Source organism: Desmodus rotundus, chromosome 1 (assembly GCF_022682495.2).
Source record: "Desmodus rotundus isolate HL8 chromosome 1, HLdesRot8A.1, whole genome shotgun sequence".
In the NCBI taxonomy this organism is placed as follows: Eukaryota; Metazoa; Chordata; class Mammalia; order Chiroptera; family Phyllostomidae; genus Desmodus; species Desmodus rotundus.
Window position 1 is genome coordinate 11,042,130 of NC_071387.1, and position 7,595 is coordinate 11,049,724.

Consider the following 7,595-nt stretch of genomic DNA (forward strand, 5'->3'; position numbering starts at 1 on the left):
ATGATCTGATGGCAGATATACTAGACAAAGACTTCAAAACAACTGTCAAAGATACGCAAAACTATAGGATGATGTGAAAAAAAGTCAGAAAAGACTTTATAAACAAAATGGAAATGTCAATAAAGAGTGAGACAACCTATAAAGTAAACAAAAATCATTCTAGAGCTGAAAACTACAATAACTGCAATGAAAAATCTCACTAGAGGGATTTAAATGCAAATTTGAGCAGGCAGAAGAATCAGTGAACCTGTAGATAGGACATTGGAAATGATCAAGTGTGAGGAATACTAAAAAAGAGTGAAGAAAAGTGAACAGTGCCTAAGAGACCTATTGGCTACCATTAGGCCGAGCAACATAGGCATTAGGGAGTCCCAAAATAAGAGGAGAGAGAGAATATTTGAAGAAAAATGCCTGAAAATTTCCCAAGTTTATGGAAAGACACGAGTATAAACATCTAAGAAGCTCATTAAATCCACTATGGTGAACTCAAAGAGACATACTGTAATAAAACTTTTGAAAAAGAAAGATAAAGACAAAGACTCTTGAAAAGAGCGAGGAGAAGTGACTTGTCACACACAAGGAATCCTCAATAACATTATCAGGAGATTTCTCATTGGAACCTTTCGAGGACAAGAGGGGGTGTCTTGCAGGGTGAAATGAAAGGACTTTAGAGAATAACTCAAAGCCATATGGAAAAATAAATATCTCAATCAAAGTAAATGTAACAATAAAAGCTAGTATTATTACAATGGTTTATAACTCCACTTTTTGTTTTCTACACTATTTAAGAGACTAACACAATTTTTAAAAAAATTTCTAAGCCCTGGCTCAGTAGCTAAGTTGGTTGTAACGTCCTCCTGATACTCTGAGGTTGCCGGTTTGATCCCTGGTCAGGGCACATACGAGAAGCAACCAATGAATGCATAAATAAATGGATGCATAAATCAATGTTTCTCCCCCGACCTTTAAAATTAATGAATAAAAAATAATTTCTACTTTTTTTCCCCAAGGAACACCAAATGGCGGATGACGCTGGTGCTGCGGGAGGGCCGGGAGGCCCTGGGGGCCCTGGGGGCCCTGGAATGGGAGGCAGCGGTGGCTTCCGGGGCCGAGGTCGAGGCCGGGGTCGGAGTCGGGGTCCGGGTCGAGGCCGTGGAGCTCGCGGAGGGAAGGCCGAGGATAAGGAGTGGATCCCCGTCACCAAGTTGGGCCTCCTGGTCAAGGACATGAAAATCAAGTCCTTGGAAGAAATCTCTTTTCTCTGCCTATTAAAAAATCTGAGATCATTGACTTTTTCTTGGGGGCATCCCTCAAGGACGAGGTTTTGAAGATTATGCCCGTGCAAAAGCAGACACGTGCAGGCCAGAGGACCCGGTTCAAGGCTTTTGTCGCCATTGGGGACTACAATGGGCACGTTGGTCTGGGTGTTAAGTGCTCAAAGGAAGTAGCCACTGCCATCCGCGGGGCCATCATCCTGGCCAAGCTCTCCATTGTCCCTGTGCGGTGAGGCTACTGGGGGAACAAGATCGGCAAGCCTCACACCGTCCCTTGTAAGGTGACTGGGCACTGCGGCTCTGTGCTGGTGCGCCTCATCCCTGCACCCAGGGGCACTGGCATCGTCTCGGCCCCTGTGCCCAAAAAGCTGCTGATGATGGCTGGTATTGATGACTGCTACACCTCAGCCAGGGGCTGCACTGCTACCCTGGGCAACTTTGCCAAGGCCACCTTTGATGCCGTCTCTAAGACCTACAGCTGTCTCACCCCCGACCTCTGGAAAGAGACTGTGTTCACCAAGTCTCCCTACCAGGAATTCACCGACCATCTTGTAAAGACTCACACCAGGGTTTCTGTGCAGAGGACCCAGGCTCCAGCTGTGGCCACCACATAGTTTTTGTACAAGGAAAATAAAGTGAATTAAGCCTGTTAAAATAATAATAATAATAATAATAATAATAATAATAATTTCTAGTCTAAAAGCTAGTATTATAACTTTGGTTTATAACTCCGAAATTTGTTTTCTACATAATTAAGAGGCTAACGCATTTAAAAGAATTATTAGTTTATGTTCTGGGGCACACACTGTATAAAAATGTAATTTTATGACATATGGCAATCACAAAAGGTAAAAACAGAAATGTAAAGGAACAAAGTTTTGGTATGTTATTAAAATTAAGGTGATATAAATTCTAATTTGAGTGTTATAATTCAGGACATTAAATGTAATCCTCATGATTACCACAAAGAAAACAGCTATAGAATATACACAAAAGGAAATGAGAAAGATTTTTAAATATTTCATTTCAAAAAAATCAACAGAAAACGTTTAACATTGATATGCATTTTATTTGCTGTATGGGTCATGTATGGTATGTATTATTTCAGGTTACTATAAGGTATTGGTGAATAGTAATGACAATTCATTTTCTTAATGATGTCTTTTGATGATCAGAGATTTCTTATTTTGATGAAGTATAACTCATCACCTCTTTAGTTTTCTCTTACTTGTGTCAGAGATCTTACCTGCAAGTTACAAAGATATTCTCCTATATTTTTCTTTAATTGTGGATTTTGCTTTTATGCTTAGATCTATAATTCATTTTGAAATAACGTTTTGTATGAGATACACACACTAATGTGAGATACACAGAATAATATGGGTGAGTTGCAAAACTTTGGAGTAAAGAAAGCTAAATGTAAAGAGTGTATACCATACAAGTCTATTTGTATGAAGTTCCACAGTAGGAATAACTCAGCTGTGGTAATAGAAATCGAACACTGGTTTTTTGGGTGGGAGAGGGTAGTGACTCAAAGGGGCACAAGAAAAGTTACTGGGGTGGTGGAAATGTTTTATATCTTAATTAAAGTGGTTTTTACATATACATATAATATATATATGTACATATATACATACACATATAAATATATATATGCATGGGTAACAAGCCCAATAAGGTGTACAATTATATTTTACTTTATGTAAATTATACTCCATTTAAAATTCATTATAAAGCTTTAAGAAATCTACAAGAGAAGAAAGAAACTTAAATGATCCTATTTTTTTAATGGGACAAAATCTAGTCTCCTGGTAATGACAAAGCAAAGTTACAGGTGTATGAATTGTTATGATTGCAAGTGTCTAGTTCTTTCATCATCAAAACAGAATCTGATGACATCATCATTCACAGACTGTAAACACTGTAAACACAAAAACTGGAAAGCACCGTAGAACCGGTAATAGGTTATCTGATTTTTGATTTTTCAAAAGCCTCAAAAGTTCCTGCTTGAACACTGTCTGTCCTCTTAGTTTTCTCCACGTCTTCCCAAACCACTATCCATGGATGTTAACTCCTCGAGGAAGAAGCTGACTAAAATTTCTACATGATCTTAGGAACACAAAAGGTAAGAGTCTGTCCCTAATTTCAGCCAAATTAAGCTATATCCAACTTTTGCTATACACAGACAACTTTATATTCCACAGATTAAATATTACAAAGGGGTTTTGTAAACTCGATGGCTACAATTCCAAGGTCAATTTATAAATAATCTAAAAATTATAGTTTAGCCTCCACTCAGTGTTCCAGATCAATTATATATTCAAATACTTTTGAGAAGGGGCACATATTTTATACTGTTATCAGTTTTAGCACCTGTCTTGGAATCATCAGCTTAATAATATAATTTAATTACAAATAATATGTTCCTTTATAAATACAACTCTTTAGAGTCCAAGTAGGTGTTTTCATTATCTCTTTTTCTCTGTCACTCCACCCTGAAAGGCTCAGGAGGCAAAGTGGTGTAACTTTTCTGTAGAAAAAAGCTCTTTGTGCTTTAGAAAAGATGAACGACATTTGTAAGATCTCTTGTATCAAAACCAGCTTAGACCAGTTAACATCCTCAGACTTTGGGCGGATGACTCAAATAAGTAGTATCTTGTCACTAACTCAACTCTGTTTTCATATAAATCAACATCCAATGAGCAGAGGTGCCTAAAAGCCTAGATAGAATCTATTAAGTCGTGTAGTTTAAGTCATAGAGAGAGAGAATTTAACACAGCTTACTCTGTATACATTGTACTTTATTTAATCTACTTTTATCTGTTTCTTTTTCGTCCCACTAAAAGATGAGATACAAAAGAAAAACAATTCTATTGTCACTACTCTTACTGTCTCTATGGGCCTTGCAAAGAGAGTATCAATTCAGGTAACTTAAAAAAATTAATGAATATTTTATTCTGGTGTTTGGTAAGGATTTGGTTATGTCATAAAAGTGATAGGCTCTGCGAACCAAAAAGTGGCTGGTTCGATTCCCAGTCAGGGCACATGCCTGGGTTGTGGGCTGGGTCCCTGGTAGGGGGCATGTGAGAGGCAACCACACATTGATGTTTCTCTCCCTCTGTTTCTCCTTCCCTTCCCCTCTCTCTAAAAATATATAAATAAAATCTTCTTTTAAAAAAGTGATAGGTTCATCCCCTGAATAAATCATCATCCATCTGTATCAATCCAAATATACCTAAATATATCCAAATGACATCGAAACATGTCAGCATAAATACAACCTTCAACATAAAAATTCTTTGTTTCTAATGGGGTCAAAGCTAAATGTAATTTTTGTAAGCCGATATGTGTACGGAGAAGCAATGTTAAGCTGCCAAGACAATTACTGTGTAATTATGGCAATGTAATGTTAGTAAATATGACAGAGAATCTTCCATTTTAAATAGGCGGCATCGTCTTTAAGAAATACCCTTAATATTGGTGTCTTGGGGCACGATGTGTGGTATTTGCCCTCTATATATTGGAGGCAAGGAGGAAAACTTCATTTGCAGTTAGCAAATTCCATGGTTTTAGTAGTATTAAGTAAGTGTTCTCATGTGCACCTCAAAGAATTATTTTTTAAGACATAGCACATGAGTAATATTTATTAGTCAAATCACCTCAGTAATGTTTATCATGTTTATTACTGTACTCTAAAACCAACAATGTCCTTGGCATATAGTATGTCTTGGTCCACCTGGGCTGCTCTAACAAAATACCACAGACTGAATGGCTTATGAACAAAATTTATTTCTCACAGTTCTGGAGGCTGGCAAGTCCAAGATCAAGCCACCAGCAGATCTGGTGCCTGGTGAAGGCCTGTTCGTGGCTCCTAGACAGCCATCCCCTCACTGTGTCCTCAGATGGTGCAAGGGGTGAGGGAGTCCCCTGAGATCCCATTCTTGAGGGCTCCACCCTGCTGACCTAATCACCCCCACCTCGTAACACCGTTGCATTGGAAGTTAGGGTTGCAACAGATGAACCTGAGGGGGACACACACATTCTGTCCATACCATTATGTGTTCATTAGATGTTTGGTAAGACTGGGTAACAAAATTGGTAATAAAGTGAATGAATTGACTGAGTATAATCCTAATCATCTTAAATGTGGAAACCCTTCATATAAATTTAAAAGTAACATAATGCTTTTTATTTATCTTAAACACAAAGGATCTACAGAGGATGTATCGGTGCTGGTAAGTATTTATAAATATGCTATGACCTCTTCTTTGAGGACAAAACTTGTTGGAGGGCGAGGGAGAACCTGCGAATTCTTGGTTCCTGCAGGCAGGGTAAACCAAAGCAGTTTTACAAACACACACGGAGATACTCATTTAACGTCAGAAAACTAGGAGTCAAAGAGAGCAGGCTGGCAGAGTGCTGTCTCTGATAGAGTGGGAACTGGTTACAGGAAGAAGTTACAGGAGTCAGAACTCAGTCTGTAGGAACCTTGTGCTTTTTAAAGCTTTGGGCAAACACACAGGAATTAAGTCTTGGCTGAAAGACTCTCAGGAGATTGTATTAACCACACGCACCTACAAAATCATGTCATCGGAATGTCTGCAGAGAGGAAAACTTCCCCAAGACTGTGCAAGACCCAATATCATTACGTTCTTCAAAGTCTCCTATAGTCATGGGAACCTACATGAGGAAGTGAATGACCTTGCCTTTCTGATGCTTGTTGTGTCCAGGGGCCTTGCCTCTCTGATGGTTCTGTGATTTACATACACACCCCCACTAACACCGGGACTCCATACTTGGGTGAGCTGTGCTGTGCATGCAAATAATATAGTAATAATGTTTTCATGTACCTGGGAAACTTATAGCGATGGCTGATGGGGACAGTAACTTTCAACCACCTGAAAATAGCAAGGAAACCTCTAAGAAAAGGTGGGAGCATTCAAGAAAGTCTGCTGAAGTAGAGGCTGGGACAAAGAATGGATTAAAATGTTTTCTGGCACAATGTATTCAGTGCGATACGATCTTCAATGCGATACAATCTGACAGTTATTCTATTATCTAATCAGAATTCTCTAGCCTCACCATACGAGCACTCAGCCTTCAGAGGCGGCGTTGTCAGTGACACCAGTGCTGGGGAGAACACCACAATCTCATTTGCACCCCTGATGGTGCAGTTACTCTTATCTGTGTACATAGGCACAAATACGGTCTCATGACTTACGACTCAGCCCCACAGCTGCCCAGCCCCCTCATTAACTTAGTCCGGGGTCAGCTCTCCAAGGATGTCCTAGCCAGGGTGCCATTAGAGTGTATAGCAAGGAGGAAAGGAAAAGTCTCAGGCACAACTATTTGTCTTTCCACGGACTCTGCAATTTTGGACAAGGTAATAGAGACTCTTTGTGCCTTAGTTTCCTTATCTAGAAAATGGGGAGAATAATAATAATAGCACCTATCTCATGGGTGTGGATTAAATTAGATAATACTTAGGAAAGTATTCATATTAGCTTTTTTTTTGGTTTGATAGTGTCTTTTTAATTTAAAAAAAATGTTCAGTTATAGTAGGCGTACATCTAATCTCATCTAGCAGATTAGGAACTATTTCCCTTAAGAAGGGATATTTAAAATGAGACCTAAAGGCTATGTGGGAATCAGCAGGTTGATTTTGTGGCATGTTTAAGGAAATTAAAAAAAGGCCAGCGAGCCTGGAATATTGTAGTGCAGGGCTAGGTAGGAGACATAGCTGGAACAGTGTGAAAGGAGATCGTGCAAAATATTATGGCCATATTAGGAATGAGGACGTGATCTTCGGACAATGGGAAGACACTGAATTTTGTTAAACTCAATAGAATGACACGGTAACACTGGAACTTCAGAAACATAATACTGGATGCAGAAGAGAAAAATGGAGAATGGGCTGAAAGGGCAACACAAGGGCAGGCTAAGCGGGTAATGCATAGCTCATTGTTGGGGACGGGGACATTCATTATATTGTATTAGTCTCTTTACAATTGTGTACCTTTGAAATTTTTCATACTAAGAAGTCTTTTTAAAAAGTGTACAGTGAGACCAATTAGGTCTATAGTAGTGGCCCAGACAAAAGATGTTCGTGACTTGAAGACAAAGGGGGGGCAGGTATGGAGGAAAGGGGTGGATCTGAGAGATGTTTTGGAGGTAAACCAGCAGGGTTTAATGATGGATTTGATGCTGGTACTTAGGGAGTGCTCTGAGTGGAGCATGACTCATAGTTCCGCCTTGCCAGTCCAAGTGGGCCCAGGGAGGTAAGGCAGTGTGTGAAGAGGACCTACTTTGGGGAAGAAATGA

General features: G+C 39.4%; 1 pseudogene; it reads left to right on the plus strand.

The window, feature by feature from the left end:
• Positions 1 to 1,004: 1,004 nt before the first annotated feature.
• Positions 1,005 to 1,924, plus strand: LOC112306470 (small ribosomal subunit protein uS5 pseudogene; annotated as a pseudogene).
• Positions 1,925 to 7,595: the final 5,671 nt, after the last annotated feature.